The sequence below is a fragment of the Canis aureus genome, chromosome 10, assembly GCF_053574225.1.
Source record: "Canis aureus isolate CA01 chromosome 10, VMU_Caureus_v.1.0, whole genome shotgun sequence".
Taxonomy (NCBI): Eukaryota; Metazoa; Chordata; class Mammalia; order Carnivora; family Canidae; genus Canis; species Canis aureus.
In genome coordinates, this window is record NC_135620.1 from 25,081,956 (window position 1) to 25,103,786 (window position 21,831).

The 21,831-nt window shown below is 48.4% G+C and overlaps 1 protein-coding gene across 2 annotated transcripts in view; it reads left to right on the top strand.

Moving 5' to 3' along the window:
* The window catches only part of LOC144322134 (uncharacterized), a 162,846-nt gene that overhangs the window by 21,265 nt on the left and 119,750 nt on the right, over window positions 1-21,831 (top strand). Inside the window, exon 1 of one of the 2 annotated variants that reach the window (XR_013387700.1) lies at window positions 10,840-11,082. The exons of the other annotated variant lie outside the window; for it this stretch is intronic. The gene's annotated coding sequence lies outside the window, so the exon portion shown is untranslated. Of the gene's footprint in view, window positions 1-10,839; window positions 11,083-21,831 lie in introns of those variants that run through there. 2 annotated transcript variants of the gene reach the window in all.

Here is a 21,831-nt window from a genome sequence, read left to right on the forward strand (position 1 = left end):
CCCTGGGGTGCAGTGAAAGACCAAACACATGATCCTGCTCTCTGGAGCACAGTCTCTCTGTCTCTCTCTCTCTCTCTCACTCTGTATGTGTGTGTGTGTGTGTGTGTGTAGGTACCTAAAGGTATTTATGGTCATGCTGGCTTCTGTGGAAGGGGTACAAGCAAGTTGTGGGGGGTACAAAGATGGAAGGAAATAGAAGCAGAAAATCGCTCCTTGAGGGAGTGGAAAAATTGGCAGAGATGCTACAAATTTGCATATTCATTCTGTTTACAGTGATTGAGCACCCATTGTGTGCCAGACTCTGTGCAAGGTGCTGGGGATATAAGGTGAACAGAGGAGGGGTGTACCTGTTCCCAAGGAGTCTAGTGGGGGAAGACAGACATTACTCAGACAACCAGAGATGCACATCAAATTACTACAGAGCTAGATGTATTGAAGGGAAGCTGATGCTGTGGGGCTCACCAGGGGATCCGACCAGGTAGGGAGGTGGGGGTGGCTTCCCACAAGGAAATACCCACTGGATTGCAGTGTGAAGGATGAGAAGGAGTTAACCAGGTGACAGTGAGAGGAGAGCACTCCTACCCCCTTATAGTCTTTGCTCTTCACATGGTGATCTCCTGGGGGTAAACCCCTGCTCAGTGCCTACTGGCTTCTGATCTCACCCAGAGGCAAAGCCGGTCCCCTGGTGACCAGCATCCACCTCTCTCCCCATGGGCATGCTCCATCAGAGTGCCTTGTCTTCTTCCTCAGATATGCAGAGCCTGACCCTATCTTGGGATCTTTGTCCTTGCTGGCCCCTCTGCCCAAACTGCTGCTGCCCACGTGTTGGCAGGTGGCCCTCTTCTTCCGTGTAGTCAGTCCCATTGTCACCCTCCTCCTCCCTGTGCCTGCAGTCACTCTCTGTGCCCTTAACCTATCCTATTTTACTTTTTACATTGTATGTGCAATGACCTCACACTGTACAATGTGCATGTTTCTTTGGGAGTATATTGTGGGTCATCTTCTGATCTGCTGGTTCTGTGAAGGTAGGGTCTGTGTCTTTCTTGCTCATCCTCAGTGCCAATTGCAGTGATTTACCACATTTTTGATAAATAAAAGTGTGTTTCAGGCAAAAGACCAGGTGTCTTTGATAGAGCAGTGCTGAAACCAGTCTATGTAGACTACAAGATTAGGTGAGAGAGGGAAAGGGCATGTGAGAAAGAGAAGGGAATAGGGGAGGGGAGAGAGGGGGAGAGAGAGAGAGAGAGACAGAGAGAGTGTGTTGGGGGTGGGTGAATGTGGCCACTGGCAAGACCATGTTCCCAGGAAAGCCAGTTCTTCCCAGTGCATTTGTTTCAGAAAAGTGTTTGCTAGGAGGAGGAGGAGAAGGTGAATGAGTAGGAGTGTGGTTTTCAAGGAAACCCTGCAGGTATCTGGCTACCACCTCATAGGTCTGCTGAGCCGGTGGATCTTGACTGGTCAAGGCTGGTTTCCTGCCCAGGGAGCCAAGAAACAGCACTTCCCCATGGTGGAGGTCTGTGTGCCTTTCTCTGTCACCCACAATCTGTGGGACCCTGGGCAGCCAATGGCCTCCTCTTTGCTGGCTTTCCTTCAGCACAGTTCTGCATACTGACCCTCTCCCCAGGACCTTACTCTGGAGGAGAGAAGGATGTAGGCTGAGGTTTCCTCAGGACAATGTTGGGTTTCATTCTTTATTCTTAGAATGTTTAGGGAGCCTGAGCAATTAAGCCTAGAAGAAGTAGTGCAAGGGGGTAGCCAAACAGTGTCTAATTAGGCTTCAGGCAGCCTTGAGGAGTAGAGTGGCTCTGCCACTCAGGAGGGTAACTGAGGATGCTTGTGTGTTCCCCCAAACATGCAACAGGATGCTTGCAGTAAAGATAACAGACTCACTGTTAGTATTTATCTTGCCACTTATTTATTCAACACCACCTCACTGCAGACAAGCATCTTTACTATATCAAGAACCCAAGCAAAGATATTTTCAAAGGAGGCCCTAACAAACAAATGAGCAAAGGACATCGAAGGGCAATTCAGGGGGAAAACAGAAAGAAAAGCAATTATTAACCAACTCATGAAAGAATGTGCGTCTTCATTAGCAATCAAGGAAACCCACATTAATGCTGTAGTATCATGGCATCTTGGTTTGGATCTTACCTGATGATGAATATTTATTTTAAAGAGTAATATCTGAAGCGGACAATGGGAAAGGGCAGAAACATCACTTAGGTATCACTGGTGGACTTATAAATTGGTACAAGATTTGGGGAAGTTATATTTATAGTATCTATCCAGACTGTTTGAAATAAGCTGCTTCACCCTATTAATACACTTCAGATCTATTTAAACAGTTGATAAGGGAGAAATCCCATGTGCAAATAAGGAGTTAACTAAATGTCCAACAATGGGATGTTGGTTAAGTAAACAGTGAAGGCCCTGAATGAAATATTATACTGGTATGAAGACTCCTGATTACAGAATCTGTGGAATTTCATGGAGGAAATACTTATGCAGTGAGGAGAGACAACACAAGGTCGTGTAAACACCATGATTGCAAGTATGTAAGACAGCAACCGCTATATAAAGCATGGCAAAGTAAGAGATACAAACATCATTCTCTTTGAGTAGCAGGGCTTTGGGCATTTGTAAAAGGTTTTCTCCTTGCTTTCTGGTTTATTAGGATGTTCTTATTATAAAAGGAACTCAAGACCATTCAGTTGAAACAGTGAGGCCTGGGTCACCTTAATCCCACTTTCTTTGTAGGGTGGTAGACACTCCTATCCTGCAGTTGGCACCACAGAAGCAGCACAGAGAGTTCTTGGTGCTGAAGGTGAGCCCTCTGATGAGGACCTGGACCTTGTCATCATAGCTGTCTATACTTTCCGCAGCACAGCTCATGTAGGCCCTACCTGCCTAGCGTTGCTCTGCCTCCTTCTGCTGCCAGTCCTGGTTCACACTCACAGCAGGGTCCTGGCCTCTGTCCCTCACTGGCCTGTACTGCAGGGGTGTCCCCACCTTCTCCAGCCACACTCTCTATTTTTCAGTTCCTTGAAAACTGCCAGCTCAAGTTCCTTTGATGGCTACCTGTTCATCTGAAGGCTTCTCCCCTGCCCCTTGGCCAGGCTGGTTGCTACTTTACCTTCTTACTCTGCAAAGATATCATTTAACAGGGAGGCCTTCTGTGATCATGCACATCTGCCCCTTTCCCTTCCTCTTCCTCTTTCTGTCTCAGTCTGTGTGGTCTATAGACCCATTTTCTCTTTAGTACCACTCATACCTGCAAAGACTCCTTCAAGATCTTCCCCATCAGTCCAGGAGCTTCAGAGGATGTTCTTGTTGACTCCAGTGTCCTGGCAGGAACCCAGGGCCTAGCATACAGCAAGTGCTTAATGAGTGAATGAATGAATGAATGAGTGATGAATGAATTAATATGGATCACAGTTTACCTACCATACAGTCTAGTGAGTTAGAGTCAGACTTCTTGGTTTAGAATCGTTGTCTATCATAGGCTGCCTCTCTGTGCCTCTGCTTCCTCATCTGTAAAAAGAAGATAGTAAAAATAACAGTAGGGCTATGGTGGGGATTAAATAAGCTAATACAGGACAAGCATGCCCACAACGCAATGTCTTATCACATAGCAAGTGCTCCACAGATGTCTGTTCTTGTTTTATTTTACTATTATTTTTAAAATCTCCTCAGCTACCCACCCCCTTATCTCTGGGTTTGCTTGACTAATTCCTTTTGCTTTGTATTTGTGAAAGACTTATATAACACTTACTTTGTGTCAAGGATTGTTCTGAGTGCTATACAAATATTTATTTATTCAGTCATCATAAACACCTAGGATGGGTGACCCCCATCTGTAAAATGGCACAAGGACAAAGATAAGGTAAGTAACTCGCCCAACATAACTAGCTGGTGGCAGAGCTGATCTTTACCTCCAAGCAGTGTGGCTACAGAACTGTGCTCAGAACAGCCATATGCCAGCCCCCCAGGAGGAAAGAGCAGGGCAACATAGCCTATCTTTTTGCCCAGGTCTCCCCACTGCTTCCCTTGCCCGGTGCTGCTGGCATGTGATCTTCAGCTCCTGCCCCTGGAGGGTGTCCCAGAGCTCCCATTCAGTTAGGGTTGCCAGATTTGGCACACACAAATACACGATGCCCAGGCAATGTGTGGGGACACACACTAAAATTTTATTCTTTGTTTGTGTGGAATTTATATGTGGAGTGTAAGAAACAAGACAGAGGAGCCTTAGGGAAAGGGAGGGAAAAATAAAATAAGACAAAATCAGACAGGGGGACAAACCATAAGAGCCTCTTAGCCATAGGAAACAAATGGAGAGTTGCTGGAGGGGAGGGTAGTGGGAGGATGGGTGACAGGCATTAAGGAGGGCAAGGGATGTAACCAGCCACTGAGTGTTCTATGCAAGTGATGAATCACTGACCTCTACCTCTGAAACTAATAATACACTATATGTTAATTAATTGAATTTAAATAAAAAACAAAGTTAAAAAAATAATAAAAGTTAACTGAAGTTCCTGTATTTTAAATGGCCACCCTACATTTAGCATCAGAGGCTGTAATGTGGTTTCTGCCAGCCTCCTTCAAATGGTGGTCTCAGACACAGACATGGGAGCCCCCTCAGATCTGCCTTGTGCAGGGCTGGGGAGGAGAAGGATAGGCACACTTGTGAGCTCTGGGCATTAGGCTCCTGCGGGGGAGGAGGAGGCAGTCTGAAAAGGCAGGCATCAAGCAGGACATTCCTGGTGGAGGCAACAGCTTAAGTAAGTGCTCAGGAAAGGGGGAGGTCTGGGGGGAACTAGTCAGTAGACCACTGTGAAGGTAGGGCAGGGATCTGGTGGGGGTAGGGGGGTGGGGTTGGCCGGGAAGGCTGGATCTGTGAATGAGGGCCATACTGCCCATGGCCTTGGGCTTCACCACCTAAGTGATAAGGACCCCTTGAGGCCCAAAAGTGTTAGGATCCAGTGATCAGGTTTTACTTGTTGGGAAGACCCTTCTGGGTGTTGGTGAAGGAGGAGTGACAAAGAGGGAGTTGGGAGGCAAGAGAAGCATTGGCCAAGGGCAGGGAATAAACACTTTGTCTTCTTATTCCCCAAATTCTTTGTCTTCTCCTGAAAAAATGTAATGGAGAGATGGAAAATGAAAGATGGTTCAGTCCCCTTTGTTAAGGAGAGGTAGGCATTTGCAGTGCTGGTATTTCTTTCTACCAAGCTTTCTATCAAAGAGTCTCTAGCACCCAGAGAAAGGAGCACAGCAGAAGGAGGAAATGATTGGGTTTGGAGTGGGGATGTTTCTAATTTGCTTCTAAATCAGTGTCTCAGCCATGTGTAAGACGACCAGGTCAAAGGCATTGCTCAGAGGATTTACCTGCCAGGTGAACATTAGCCTTAATTAATCTTGTATGAAGAAAACTTTTCAACCAACTGTTTGAGATACATTGTACGTTTCTGTCTTAGCAACTAGTCATTGCTTCTGAACACGACCAGGTTCCTAACGGTGAATGATTTAGGGCTGTAAAAGAATTGTCATAAACAGCTCCCTGGAGCCAAGAGCACAGCCTAGATTTTAAGCACATAATGGAATCATATCAAAAGCAAGGAGGGGCAGCAGGACCCATAAATCCTTGAAGTGCAGAATCTGTCCATTGTGAAACTTGTGAGGAAGGGAAACCAGATGTGGATGCTGGAGAGGAGCAGGCGGGAGGGGGCAGGCAGGAGAGGGGGTATGCAGGGGGGGCAGACAGGAGCGGAGGGAGGGGTGAGGGGCCGGTGGGAGGGAGGGTGTGCAGGTAGGAGGGCCAGGTGGAGGGAAGGTGGGGGGTAGGTGGGAGGAAGGATGTGCAGATGGGGGCAGGCAGGAGGGAGGGTGAGCTGTTGTGGGGGCAGACAGGAGGGAAGGGGTTAAAAGGAAGCAGGTGAGGGACAGGCAGTAGTGGGGGGCAGGCAGGGAGAGGGGATGGAGGGAGGAGGTGGGCTAGAGGGCGAGGTGGTTCAGGCCACGGAAAGAGGGCAGGCTTGCCCCTGTTGGTGGCTGGGAGGTTCAGCTTCAGAGGGGAGAGGCCTAGACTGAAGAGTTACCTTTCTTGTTGCTGCTTCTTCAGCTGTACTAACAAAAGTATTTATAAGCTTTCCCTGAATTTTTGTCTTTGAAGACAACATTTGAAGTAGTTCTTTAATAGTATATTTGAAATACCACGAAAAGACTAACTTTGTTTATCCTGTGGAGGAAAAGAGTAACACATGTGGAAATCCCCTTGGATTGGGGTGAAAAGTATGTTTGCCTAAGTGGCCCTCCTTGGCTTAAGATGGAAGATTCATTTTATTCTGATGTGCGTAGTCCTTTGAAAACATCAAGGTGAACCCTTGCTGAGCACCGCATCTTTGCCAGGGAGCACAGGCTGCAAAGATGCGGGCAGCTTTGTGATGTGTCTGTGGTAGAGGGGACCAAAGGCCAGCAGTCTGGGAAGATTTCTTTAAATGGGTTCCAGACATGAATTCCGGGATTTCAGAGAGTGGCTACTGGCAGCCCCTCCAACGAGGGGGCCAGGGGAGGTCTTGTGGAGCAGGTAGGCTTGAAGCGAACCTTGAAGGATGAGAAGTATTCCCTCAGGTAGAAAAGGGGGAGGGAAGGGAGAGCTATAGGTACTGAAGAGCAGAAAGCCTGTGGTGAGTCAGGGAGTCGCTGGTTCCATGAAGAGGTAGATGGGGGCTGTGTGGAAGTCTGCATGGGACAGCAGGACTGGCTCTTGGCAGGGTGGATGGTTCCATGGTAAATTTTCTTCTTTTCAGTTGCTCCTGTACTATTTTAGGATAAGAAAGCTGTATTATATTGTTGTGGGGGGAGGTGGTTGCATATATATATTTTTTTTAAAAAGAAATGAGTGTTGCAATGGCATCAAACAGACCTAAGCAAATTGAATTTTCCAGTAAGTTGATTACAACTTCTCGACTTTCGCAAAATTACAGTTATACTGTATGATCCGTGTATACTTGTCTTTCTTTGGTACACATTATTTTATGACTCCTCTCGTTGCTCCATTTAATCCCTATGTTAAATGGTCTAGGGAGGCTTAAAAGGACCCTGGGGTAAAATACAGACTTTCTGATATATGAACAAATTTCCAGCTTATGGTTTGATTTTGGGTTCTCCAGAAGTTTCTCTAGTTCATACCTGTTGGAGGTTGGAGAGCCCTTTGGGCTGGCTCCCCCATTTCACTCAGCCACATGCTCCTATAGTACCAGAAAAAGTGAGCTCGTGTTACTGTGCCCACGTTCCTGGCAGGCCACTGGGGTGACAAATGCCATACAGCAGGACAGGAATTTATGGTAGAGCTTTGGGATGACCTCTTCCATCTGCCAGGCAATGGGTTTGGTCTGTTAGGGGCCCCAGGTCAATCCTCTAAAAGTCAATATGCTGAAGGACCAAGGTACTGAAATGTTAGTTTATCAAAATTTGGTTTCTGTTCACTACTAGTGACATTTGTTTGTTTTTTTAATTAAGATTTTATTCATTTGAGAGAGAGAGAGTAGAGAAGGAGAGGGAGAGGCAGAGTCCCTGTTGAGCAGAGAGCTTGACGCAAGGCTGGATCCTAGAATCCTGAGATCATGGGCTGAGCTGAAGGCAGACACTTAACCAACTGAACCACCCAGGTCCCCATGGGCATTTGGTTCTTGCCCAAATATGTTTAGTGAGACCTGAGAGGGACTGCATTTTTTTTGGGAGTGCCTGGAGAGGAGGGATTTAAGGGTGTTCTCACCCAGGGCTTGTATGTACCCATTCCATATCCACAAGCAAGATAAAGTGCGTTTAAGGAAAGGCTATCCCTGAGATTCAAGGCCCCTAACACAGAAGAGCTGCATGAACCTGACTTTCATTGAGCTGGACCTCTCACCCTCCTTTCTTCCCTCACATCTGCAGTAGGGCCAGCCTGGAAGTCTGCCATTGGAGACCAGTGAAGAGCTGGAGGAGGGGCCTTTCCTGCTCTGTTCCATCCCTGCCTATGGCCTGGGCCCCTGCCAGCCTAGTGGGTGTAGGAACTGTTCTCTGTCCCTGAATGCCTTTGCTCTGTGTCTGGGTCTGTAAAACTGCTGGGAGCCCCCAAGAATGTACCACACTCCCCTTACAAAGTCACCCTTTATTTGTAGAATTTTTTTTTTTTTTTTTTTTTTTTAATGAAGGCACCTGGTTCCCTTAAGCTCAGGGCTTCTCGGAGGGCCCAGGGTCTGAGCTAGTGGAGGGGAACACAGCCCCTGCCGTGGGACTGTAAAGCTTGAGCACTTCCAGGGCTGCTGCTGGCCCACCCCACCCCCACCCCAGCACCTGCGCTGGGGCCCCCACACTCTTCCATCCTGTGAAGGAGGGTGGGAAGCTTTGCAGGAAAGACATTAGCCTGGTTTGGGGGGGAACTCTGCAGATTCAGACATTCTCTGGCCCTCAGGTTGGGGCAGCCAGCAGAGGGCATTTGTTGCAGGCCTGCTATGTGCTAGTTCTTGTGTACTGGTTCTTCACAGATACTGTCTCTTCACATTATCACCCAAGCCCAATATGCTGCCCACTCCCCATTGTCAAAATGAATGAAGTCACCCAGCTTTTGGGCAGACCTGGGCAATGAGCTTACATCTCAATTCCAAGGCCCTGGCCCCCTCCACAGGTTTTATCCTGCACCCCTCCCCCAACTCGAGGAGGGGAGCCTCCACAATGTCTGGGAGACAAGGACTGCCTTGTCTTCAGAGTTGTTCCCTGCCTATAAGGTACCTGTAATTTTGCTGTTAGACTGTACTTTTCTGGACAAAGGCATGGCCTCACCTGGCAATGATATAAGTGCAGAGCATTGGAGACTCATACACTGCCCTGCATCCATTTTTGTGCCTACTGTAAGGCAAGTATTCTGATCCCCCTTTGGGGGATAGAGAAACTGAGGCCCAGAGCAGAGACAGGACTGCTTCTGCTCAGGAGTGGGGTTGTTCTCAGATGTTTGCCTGATGCCTAGCATACTACCTGGCATGTCAGTATTCTTGAGGTGGTCCTTCTGTGGAATGGCAGGTGACTAAGGCCCACATGCCTGTCGTAGCTGCCTCCCTCGGCCTGCCTCTTATTTCAGTGGCAGCTGTGTTGGGCAGTTCCAACTCACCTGTCCCTGCCCTGTCTCAAGTGTTCCACACATCCTATTGCTTTCTTCCCCAGAGCCTTCTCCAAGCCTATATAGGAGCTCTTGTTGCCTTTATACCACGACATCCTAGAAACATGGAGGAGTAAGTGGCCACTTAATGCCTCTGAGGGCAAATCCCAGCCAATGGGAAGTGGGAGCTGGTGGACCAATACTTGGTTCTGCCTTTCAAGGGGATAGTTCTGCGGGGCATTGCCTACATTTTCAGAGACCCTGGCAGAATGGAGCCCCTATTACCTGTATTTGTGACCTTGATAGCACACCTTACAGTGACTTTTCTCCTCCTGTCTCACTCCTGCTCCCTTTTTCTTGCTTCCTGGGACTATTTCTAAAGAAGCCACTCACACTCATATCCCCATGTCAGGCTCTGTGATGGTTAAACCTAAACCAAGATGCTTCCCCACCCCTGGTCAACCCTGCCCTACTTTTTAGGGCCAGGGGAATCTTCTGGGATGAGGGACTTACAAAATGTAGAGTGCCTGGAAACCACCCAGGCCTGCTTGTGTTACAGCAGAAACTAAGGCCCAGCCCTTTAGACCTGTGGTGGGGTCTCATTAAGGGTTATGTAGCTAAGCCTAGGCGACCAGGAACAGACATTGTCTGTGGCTCTAGGAATACTCTTTCACTCCTAAATACCTTTGACTTTGTCCTGTCCTGGTATGTAGTAAGTAAGTCTCATCAAATCCATGCTGAGGCATGGTGACTCCAGAATGGATCTGTCATGGATGTCCACACCACATCCTAGACAGGGGTGTGTTAGGGGCTCAGCCAGAAAGGCCAGAGGAATGAGACATGGGAAGAAACGGACATGGAAGTGGAACTTGAGAAACAGTAATGGGAAAGGGATGGGCCGTGGAGAGGGAAGCTGCAGGGTGTGATATGCTGTGAGAGGAAGAGAAAGGCAAGCAGGGAATGATGGAGTGAGTGAGCGTGTATGAGGGTGAGCATATGTGAGTGAGCGTATGCAAGTGTTTATGGGTGTGCCTTGAGTGTGTGAGCATATATGAGTGTGAGAGAGTGTGTGGATTGTAAGTGTGTACAAGTGAGAGGATCTTTGTGTATGAGAGTGAGTGCATGAGTGTATGTGGGTTGTGAGTGTGTATGAGTGTGAGTATCTGGGTTGTTGTGACTGTATGTGAGTGAGTGTGTGAGGATTTGAGTGTATGTGTGTGAGAGAGACAACACATAATGTGCCCTGAAATGGTCTAGCCATGGGCCTGGGAAGCAGGAAGGTAGAATGAGGGCACTGGGAGTTTGGGGAGGAGTTGGTTCCCACACAGGTACTGGAGAGTTAAGGGTAGATGTTTTGGGTTTCTAGAAATTCTGAAAGTACCAAAACCGCCAGTACCTGTAGCAGAATACTCCGAGAGAGCACAGTGGGGTTAGGGTGGGAGGGAGAGACCTGGTGTAAACATTCTCCTCCTGAAAGAGATAGAGGCAATGGACCATCACTTGGTCCATTGCCCAAGGTCCTGAAACTCCAGGACCAGCCAGGGACCATCCCCCCACAGAACTTAGTAGGTCTCCAGGTGAGTGCTCAGCTCCAAGGGCTCAGAGTGCTGCCAACTAGGCTCTCAACTCTGCTCTACAGGAAGAGACACTTCACCCAGTTCTGATGGTCTCTTTTTCTTCCTCCTCTTATCCTCTAGTTCCCTCTTTTTCTGGTCACAGCTGATGTAGTTCTCACTGTCCTCCATTCCTGGGGCAGAAGCCAGGATGTCTCCATCTTGGAATACACAGGGTCAAGCACACAGTGGGCCCTTAGTGAGAGCCTTGTCAACCAGTGAGCCTGATTGCTTTGTTCCTGTGGTGGAACATCAGCTGGCTTCCTGTGCTGTGACTAAGTATCAACCTCCATCACAACCTATGTGTGCTAACCTCAAGTCAACACACAACAGGTATGTATGTTATTTCTAATCCCATCCAGAACAGAAAATGAAAAGGGGCTTTGATGGGTCTAGGGAAGCATTTGTACTTAATTAAGCAGCATCTGCAATTTCTGGCACAATAGACAAAGTTCCAAGGGTTTCTTCCAAGAAACAGATGGAGGATAGCATCTTGAGGGACTTACTGATGAGCTAAAGTCATCACAATGGCCCATTTCTGTGGGAATATGGCACCCAGGGCTTTGATAGGTAGTCCTCACTCCAAATATTCTGTCCCTGTTTTATATATTGGTCTGATCTTGTACCCAGATTTTGGGGCTGAGAGATGTTATACACATGACTTTGAAGTCTGATCATAGCTGCAGTGACTCAGGCCCCACTTTCAAACAGTCTCTGGTGAGACAAATGGAGTCCTCCATCTTTAGGCAGTGCCATTCTGGTGGATCCTCTCATTCCCTCACTCAGGTCCACCCTGTATAGTCCCTGTCACCTCTTTCATTTGGAGATGATTGGATGGGCAGGGCTGGGTATTGCCTATATCTTCTGGGCTCTATTTCCATTCTATGCCATCTGGAGTTGTGTGACATGGAAACCCTGCTCAACCACATGGATCCTGGAGATCAGAATCACTAGCAGTTCTACACTGAATGGGAAGGCTACCACTGGATGGACAGTGCTGACCAGAAACATGGAGCTACCAGTGGATGGACACTATTGACCAGGGACACAGATACCACTGATTAGGGACCTAGAGATACCAATAGATAGACATGGTTGACCATGGATTCCAATGGTTGAATGCTTCTGGTGGTCAGGAGCATCTTCCCATCAGGGTCACCCATCTAGGGAGCTCCCTCCTAGAAAATTAGGAAAGCTGTTGTGCTCTTCACCTTGAAAATTTCAGTTTTGTTGGGTAGTCATGACATTTGTGGGCCTGTTATATGTTGGCAGCAGAGGAGAGGGTAGAAAGGACAGGGTCTTTAGACTGAGACAGACTGGGGCATATATCCTGCTTCTACCTCTTTTTAGCTACATGACCTCTCTTAGCCTCTGTTTCCTCATCTATAAATTTGGCATAATGACAATTATATCTAGCTCCTAGTGCTGTGGTGAGGACTACATGAAATACTGGTAAAGTACATAACAATGATTGGCACAGAGTACACTCTGCATAAATGTTAGCTTTCATCATTCATTTATTCTTTCATTCAACACAGTCGCATCTATTTACATGGGCTGTTCAACATAAGGCCCAGACAGGCAAAATCACTAAGCACAAGGACTGAATGATCACTTACATGAATGATCCTCTGAACATCAGTCACCTCCAACCTTGATCCCCCAAGAGTGAACATTGTCAGGCGCTGGACACTGTTTCCTGGGCAACCCCCACCTGTCACTCAGCCAAGCCCTTACCCTCACCAGACCTGCCTCCCTTAGGAGATCTGATGTGCTCATTGCAGGTTAGGGCTGAAAAAGCAAACTGCAACAATTCTTGAATTATTATTTATAGCCATATGGTTACCCAATTTTATCTATTTTTGTGTGTAGAGACATTTTGTATAAAAAAAAATCTTAAAAGGTTCTCTGAACATTCTGTATACTTGATTTCCATGATTGGAGCCCTAGGGGTATTTTCCAAGAATATTTTATGTAAAAGAGACAAGTGATAACTGTTTATACTCAGCCGGTAACCATAGAGATGAAACTTCACCAGATCAAAGTATGAAGGTAATTAACTCTCTGCAAATTATAGTTGTTAGACTTATGCACAGAGACACATGACTTCACTGATGGGCTAAGCAGCCAAGGAAAAATCTCTCAGGGGAAGAAAAGGATTAGCAAGAGCTCATCTGCAAAGCTGTGTCCTTTGTCCCTGTCCAGAGGGAAAGCATATGACGAGCCTTAGTTTTGGCCTAACAGGTCAGCCTCTGTAGCCCTCAAAATCAAATACTTTGATTCTCTTTCCCTCACTTCACTATCCAAGTGGTCTCTTTTTTGGCCCTACTAGGCCAGACTTTGCAGATGTGGGGAATGAAATGACCCAACAAGCTAACTTGTGAAATTGCTGGGGAGTGAGTGGTTGTCAGGATTTTCTTGCTGGTGTCAGTTGCTAAGCAAGCAGAGCTTTATGCCCCACTTTTAATCAGGTTGACCCACCAGAGTGTCCTCCCTTATCCCGCCATCATTTTTAAAGAGTGCCCATCCAGTGAGCTTCCCCTTCTCTCTCCTGCTGTTCTGCCCCTCCCCCAGCATAATGGAGGCTGGAAAAGACATGTTCACAGGGCAGCTTCTGGGAGGTAGTGTAACAGTCTGCTCCCCTATAATCCCTGTAGTGTAGGGGTTGGAGATGCACATGGCAGTGGGCTGAAATCTGGCTCTGGCCCTTACTAGCTGTGTGACCTATTGTGAATTGCTTATATCTCTATGACTCAGTCCTCTTTTGAAAAAAAAGCTAATAGTAGGTCTGTCATGAGAGGCTAATGCATGTCAAAGCCCAGCACACTGCCTTGTGTAACCTATCAGGGCTGACCTGGAGCAAGGGGAGATTGAATATAGGGAATGAGGTCCTGCAACTCTATTGGGAGGACTGGAAGAGCAGGTCACTGATGAGCCCCTAGAAGGATTCCCAGGATAGTTCAGAACTGATCTTCCAGGGTGGGGCTGCCTGCCTCTGCACTGCCCCTGACACTGGAGTTCAGAGCTCAGGACTTATGCTTGCTGCTGGGATCCAGGTACCAGGAAGCCACTGCTGCTTCAGGTGTCACCACACTCAGCTCTTAGTACCTGGGAAGCTGCAGAAGGAACCCTGGAACCTGCCTCCAAGAAACCCCACATCTCCAGGACGCTGCTTGCCACTAGTAATAGCTGAAGGACATGGGAGGATGGCCTTCACCTTACTTCTGCTTTCCAGATCTGGTGTGAGTGTATCTGTCTGATGGAATCTAGTTCACATCCTAGACCTTAGCCACAGGAGTCTGAGAAATGTGTTTAGCTTTCCAACCTCCCAGCTAGGAGAATGGAATGGAGGTTGAGAGAACCAATCCCCAGAATCCAGTACAAAGTGCTCATTAGTATTAATGCAAGTGCTCAAAATATTTGATATTATTATTATTACTGTTGATATCATTATCATTATTTTCCTGGCCTTCTTAGGCAGCCTGGATTGGTGCCTAATAAACAGTGCTAAGGTTCACCTTCCTCTTTTGGGGCCTCCCTTACAGAGAGGTTTTCTGTGACGTAGCGTCTCATTTCATGGTGTCATCACGCCATCTTCCGCCATATTTGTCTATGCCAAGAACTTGGACCACTCTGGCTTATTCTTCCCCCTCACTGCTGACCTTCTTGCCCCAACCAGCCACCAAGCCTTGTAAGGCACCTACGTGTCATACATGTCCCTTCACCCATTGCCACAGTCCTTTGCCAAGTCTTCATCACAGTCTCTGAGCTGGACAATGTGACTGCCTTCTCTGTGGCCTCCTGGATTCCAGACTTGCCTTCCAGGCCATTGTCTGCCTGACAGCCTTGCACAGCTTTCTTAAACATAAATCTTTCCACCCTCTCACCTATTTTGAGCTTCTGAGTGGCTCCTGGCCTTCCAGGTGGCCATGCTCAGGGCCTGGCCCTGGGACATCTAATCTTAGGGCCTCCTGGATTCCTTTGCCCCTACCACACTTGGCTCAGCCTTCCAGCCCCTGTGGCTGTGCAAATACACCATGTACTCTCACTTATGCAAGCTTCTGTACTCTTTGTTCCCTTGTCTGGAATGCTTTTCCTGCCTCTGCCCCTGGGATTTCTGGATCACCCCTCAGGACTCTCTCAAGGCTGCCTCCTAGTGACATCCTCTCTGGTATTCAATATGTGTTCCCCATTCCTTCCCCTCTGCAGAGCTCCTCTGCTCTTTTAACATCAAACATATTAGGTCCTCCACCATGAAAGAGGGTTGATCAGTTACAAGACAAGAACTTTCTCATCTATTTTTTGTTCTTTTTAAAGATTTTATTTATTCATGAGAGAGAAAGAGAGAGAGAGAAAGAGAGGCAGAGACACAGGCAGAGGGAGAAGCAGGCTCCATGTAGGGAGCCCGACGTGGGACCCAACCCCAGGACTCCAGGATGGCACCCTGGGCTGAAGGCAGGCGCTAAACCACTGAGCCAACCAGGGATCTCCAAGAACTTTCTCATCTTCATCTACCATCATCATCTCCCCAGTCTTTCACTGACTCAAGGTCAATTAAGAAACCTCTTCCCTGACCTTTGCTCCATCTGGGTGGCTTCTCCAGTCATCTTTTGAGCAGTTCAGCAATGGCCTCAGGCACCATTCTCCCTGGGCTCTGGTAGGGCTGCCAGTCATGTACCTCTAGGTGAAGTCAAAGTCAAGGTCTGTCCTCTGGGGATGTACAGCCTGCGTAGGGGGGAGGACAAGTCCCAGTGACAATAAGAGATAAAGCGGCAAATTCAGTGCCAAAGGAAAAGACTGGGAGGTGCCACAGGGCCCACTGTAGGTGGGTGAGTGGGGAAGGCATGTGGAATAGGGGACTTAGTGGGCCCTCCACAGAGCTGGTCCTTCTCAGTGGGGGATGCCCACTGTGTTCTTCCTGCTGGCTAGTGACCTGCACTGAGTGTGGTCCCACCCTTCTGAACACTTCTACCTCCTGGTCTAGCCTTTTCTCAGTGATTGTCTTGTCAGCAGTATTTGAGCTTTCCTGAGTTTTTTGTTGTGTTTTTTTTTTTTTTTTGAAGATTTATTTATTTGAGAGAGAGAGCATGTGCAAGTATGGGGAGGGGGAGAGAGAGTAGGGTGAGAGGGAGAGAAAATCCCAAGCAGCCTCCATGCCTCATACAGAGCCTGACACAGCTCTCAATCTCATGATCCTGAGATCATGACCTGAGTTGAAACTAAGTGTCAGACACTTAACCGACTGAGCCGGCCATGTGCTTCTGGTTTCCCTGAGTTATTAATGAAAGAGCTGTTCCTTTGACATGCAGACCTCAAAGACAAGTAAGTGTTCATTCCAGTGTTGCTTTCGCTTTGGTGGGAGGAGAGACGGCACTAGGTTGGGAGAAGATGGAGAAATAGATGGAAGGAGAGTTGTGTCTTCTTTGGTTTCCTGATGAGTGAGCAGGAACTAAGCATGTTTGAGGGAAGGAGACAGAGGGAAAGGGAGATTGGGAGACTGGCAAGAGGCAGGGCGGATGGAAGAGACCCATACCCCCCAGCAGTGGGGAGAGAGGGACCCAGAGCCCAGGGGTAGAACTAGCCTTGAGCTAGGAAGGGCCACAGAGATTGGGGGCAAGATGGCCCTGAGGAGGCCACGGTACCATGTGGCGCCTTCCCTGGTGGCAGACATGAGGGGCACACCTGTCTGTAAGTTTCTGTCCTCACTTTTAATACTTTCCCTTAGCACTTGTCACATACTATTTGCTTTGTTCATCTTTTTAGTTGTTTGATTCCCCCCAGTTGGCTGTAAGCTGCTAGGATAAGGATTTGTATCTGTGGTGTTCACTGCTATAGCACCAATGCCTATAGTAAGCCACACACATTTGGGATATTGAATCAGTAACTGCTGAATGAAATATGGGATTCTTTATGATGCGAGGATGAATCTGCAGCTGGGAAGAAGGGGGTAGTGATGTGAGGAGGTCTGAGAGAATGAAAAGAGCTACTGTATGGAGTTTTGACATAGAGGACTGTGTCAGGATCACAGGCACCTCATGTGAGGCTGTGGAGACTCAGCAGCGGGGCTCTGTGGTAGAGTCCAGCTCAGGGGTGGCTCCAGGGTCAGGGCTTCCCAGGAAGATGAAGTGTCCTGAAGGCTGGGGGCCTGGAGGCTGTGGTCAATAGGTGGGGTGTCTGAGTTGGTCATCTGGAAGATGGAGTGAGTCTGGGGGATGACAGGGTGCAGGGTATGACTCTGGATGTGAGTACCTAGGCTAGGGTGTGGGCAAGGTCCACTGGCAACAAGGAGGTCAAGCACTGACGGCATTCCCCAGAGCCTGAGGTCACCCGGATGGGCTAGGGGGAGGACAGTTGGCCCACGCACAGGTCTGCAGTGAGTGAGGGGGTGTGAAGGAAGTGGATGGTAGATGACCACTGCAGGGAGAGGAGGACCAGACCACAAAGCTTCAGATAGGAGCTTCGGGTGCTGGCAGAGGAGTGTGAGCTGGAAGCAGCTCCAGGGAGTGAGGACAGCTTGGAGCCACTTGCCAATGCAAAAGGAAGGAGTAGCTTCCCTACGAGTGCCATGGAGCAGCAGTGCCCTCAAGGCAAAGCTATCTTCTCATGAGGCCTTGGGCAGAGAGAAGGAGAAGATGTGGTGGAGATGTTATAACCATTACTATTAATTTAGCTCCTAGAGCCATGGTTCCAAAGGGACGGTGAACTTGGGAAGATCCTTCTTGGACAGTGATGGCCAGGAGGGCTTCCACCTGGACGATCATGCTTACTTCTCATTTTGGGGACCATTATGATTATATGTCTGTACACATCCTTCCTGGGCTACCTGACTGAAGGGACTCCTAGACCTGATGGTTAGTAAGGGTGTCCCCCTTCTGGTGGGGAGTTTCTGGGGATTTGCTATAATTAAGCCACTTATTGCTCTCCTTTCTTCTTCTTCACCATGCACAGATAGGGTTGCTATTGTGCTGGGTCCGGGTCGCAGGTACCTTTGCCATTTATCACCCCTGAAGGTCCAGAGCAGCTGGAGGCAGGTTAGGCTGCTGGGGAAACTGAGGCTGGGAAGACACAGTCAATATTGCTGGTATTAATTGTGCTCTTGCCATTCTAGTTGTAAAGAGCACAGACCAGCCCGATAAGTTGCTTGTCATCCCTTCCTCCTGGCATTCATACTCTCATTAATTTTACCCAGATAATATTCCTTCTTGCCACTTTTGGGCTAACTCTGTGCAAGGAGCTAGAAGTCAGTAGGCACAGCCTCAGTTCTGGCTTCCAGCATTCACAGACTTGCCCAGGATGGGGCTGCCTCTCCAGGCAACTTTGGGGAAGTCCGTACATGGCAGTGACTTTGGGAAGAGGAGTCTGTTCCTGTTTGTCCATGCCATAGCATATCGAAGAAGGAATCCATTTGTATTTCTACATACTCCTCTTGGGACTCAATATAACAGTCAGCACTTGTGCTGTATTAGAGTTGTCAAGGCTACATCTGTTGACCTCATTATATTATAGCTTCTCATGCTAGGAACTGTATCTTTGGGTGTGGTCTTTGGTTGATTAAAAGCAGGCTAAAATAATAAGGTAGATGAGGCATTTCAGGGCCTTTATGCTCTGGTGCCTGGTTGTTGATGGCCAGGACATTCCAAGTGGAACAGCTTGGGGAATTGAGTAACGTGGCTTCCTACTCTATATGGGCACGGTTGCCCTTGCCTTCACTGCTATCGAGTATCTAAGCCCTACAGATGTTAGTTTGTTGATTTGACAACCCTTCAGCTTAGGGACGGTGGTGCACTGGCCCTTTGAGGAGGTGCACCTGGCACCCAGCTCCAGTGGCCAGATGGGAAGGCACACCTCTTCTCTTCTCAAAGTTCTGCACAAAGTCATGTCCATAGGTCATCTCCCTGACTAACCTTCCACTCACTCCTACACCTTTGTAGCCCCTACTTCTGTGCTCCTTACCTGGAATCTTTGTCTGAGATGTCTTTTCCTGAAGGGACTGTGTGTTCAGTGTCATATCCCAGCACCAAACATGGTGCCTGGCATATAGTAGGCACTCAAGTGTCTGTTGACTGGCTGGCTGACTGGATGAATGAACAAAATACCCCTCCCCTGGCCTCACAGAGTTGGTCACAGAAGTGGGAAGTCACAAACCCAACTACAGAAGAAGAGACTGGAGAGCAAAGGGCTGGCTTGGAGGAGCAGGGAGGGAGTGGCCTGGAGAAGTTCTGACCACTGGCTAGGGCCACCCATCCTGAAGTGGCTAAGTCATTTATGGCTTTGGTTACCATGGTCTCCAGTTACAACTTTGGCCGCTTACTGTCCTTGCAGGGATCTGGTGGGGACCTCATCAGAACTCTGCTGGCTGTTTTTTGGACCTGTGAGAGGCTGTCACAGGTGAGGGCTGCCTCCTCCCACAGCCACCTCCTGCTGCTATGCTGGGGGAGTCTGGCTCTTCCTCAATCTCCACCTTCCTGGGCATGCCTAGGAAGCTTCCATGGAAGAGTTCTTCTATCCTTGAGCTGGTCATGTGTGTTTGAAGTGTTTGTCTCTACCTTGTCTACACTCTTATGAGAAAGTGTAGTTCTTCTTCCCTTCTTGACCTGAACCCAAAGGTCTACAGTGTTTGAAGAAGCTGGCCTCTCTCCCTAAGCTCTTTGCTTCCTCACAGCTCCCTCCAGTGGGCTCCCACCCCTTTGCTGCCCCTATTGGGCCCTTGCCATCTCCCACTCGATGGTGAGGGCAGTGGGCTGCCCAGCCAGACCTGCCCCGGCTTCCGCCCTCTCCTATCTATCTATCCCTCACATGGCTGCCACATGAAGACTTAGCTGGACCAAAGGGAAGCTCCATTATTGAATTCCTGGGAATGCCATGTGTGCAGGCTTTGACCTGAGTTTGAATCCAGCAGTGTGCTTGGTCAATGACCCTGGGGAGTTATGTAATGTTTCTGGGCCTTGGTTTCTTCTTTTTGTAAATCTGGGTTAACAACGTCTACTCGCCGGGTTTCTTGTGAGGAGTGACTTCAGTGTCAATCACCTTGCCCTGTGCCTGCCACTTAGCAGAGAGCAGAGGATTAGGGCTCGTCTCAGAGCACATGGCAGGCACCAATCCATAAACGGCCTCTTACTTTTTGTAGAGACTGTATACAAAGCTAGGGCTCACTGCCAACAAAGTGAGCCTCACATGGCAAGAATCATCGCTGTTGGACAGAGTGGGGTTATTGATGTCTATCTAGCTCCTTGTGTGCTAAAATGTGCAACTAAGAGGATCAGGAAGGCTCAATGAGACTAAGTGTTTCCCCCACAATTGTGTTCACTAACATGCCTTCCGTAAACCATTACAAAGGAAGGAGCCAAGCATTCCTTGATCTCAGCTACCCTGAATTCTGGATGAGCATGTTTTGACTTAGTGAGATTTTTTTTGTAGGCGTGTGGGCTTTTGCAGACCTGGGGGTGGATCCAGCTTCCAGATTCTCTCCCCATGCCCCAGTTCCAGAAGGGTATTTATATAAAAGGGTTTGGCCACTGGCATCTCTACTCTCCGGGGCTTTTGAATTATGAGTTTAGGATTCAATTTTAGCTGATACATAGATTTTTTTTTTTCTTGTTGCAAAAGATTGCTCATTCTCATCTGGGCTTTGTAGCCTTGCATGAAGTTTTCTGAGTAAAGAACCATTCCACTCAGATGGATAAGTCTTTCTGTCTCTCAGTTGGCCGGTTACACAGAATCACCCTGGCAGACAGGAGGCTACTGCTGTGGGGAGCAAACAGCTGTAGAAACTGAACCTGTGGGATCTGTGGGAATGTTCCTGGGCATACCTGTTTCCTGGGTCAGATCTGCACTGACCAAGTCAGATAGGCTCAGAGGGAAACCAGAAAAGACCTTCCAGGCCTCCAGTTCAGACCCAGATCTTGACTTGGGACTAGGTTGAGAAGTCCCCCTTTTTGCCCTTCTTGGGTATAGATTTAGCTGGTTAGCTCTGCCCCCAAGATTCCTGAGACCATGCTGTAGGCCTCTTAGGAATTGTGGATACCAGCACCCTAAGCCTCCACCTGTACTCTCCAGCCCCACAGCTGCTTTGGGATTTTCTTCTGAAGACACTTTTGGGAGGTTGAGGGTGAATGACTTCAAGCAGATGATTAGCCTAATTAAGCTTAATGCCTCCTGCAATTACCATGCTGGCTTTGAGGAGTGTCCCATTCCTCCCTTTCAGCCCGAGGGCTGAGTGGAAATACTGAAGAAGCAGGCCTGCCTCCCAGCAGGCCTGGCTCTGCCTCCAGATTGCCCCTCCCTGGAGCTGGGGAATGGGGGTACTGTCTTTGAGGGGCACATCAGCTCAGAGTCCTGGGGAGCCTTATTACTGGATGGTGACAGGCAGTTTCCTGCATAAATCACTTAGGAACCAAGGACGGCTTTCACAACAGGCATTCCAGCCCCAGGGGCAGGACCAAGCTCCTCAGAAGTGCTTTCCTTTCAAGGAGAAGGTGATTCCTTTAAAAGTAAGATGCTAATGGCCCTCTGGGGTGCTGGAAGCCTTCGCAGCTCCAGTAGTACTTTCAGAGGGTGGCCAGGTACACTGGTCAGGTCCCCTGAACTGTGAAATGGAAAAGGGAAGTGGAGGGCAACCAGGTCTCTAACCCCCCTACCCCCCACCCCCCACTCCCCACGCTACCTCAATTCTGGTTGCTTGAGGGTTCTCATGTCACAGACTCAGGCCTGGTTGGTAGTTCCCCTGCCTCTTTCCTGGGCTTCATCTTGACAGGGAAACAAATGAAATGAATATGGGGGGAAAGCAGAGAATGTGGAAAATGAGGGAAGAAGTAGTAAGAAGGGCCATTAGGGAGTCCCTACTAGATGCTAAATTCCTTGACATACATTATCTCATCTGATCCTCTTGGTGACCTGCATGGTGGATACCATTATTATGCCTGTTACACAAATGAGCCAACAAAGTTCAGAGAGGGTAAGAAACTTGCCCCAAATCCCACAGCTAGGAAATGGCAGGGCTGGGAGTTGGACCTAGCTTGCCTAACTGCAGAGTCTGTCCTTCCCATACCAGTGGATAAGTGGATATCCATGCAAATCAATAGG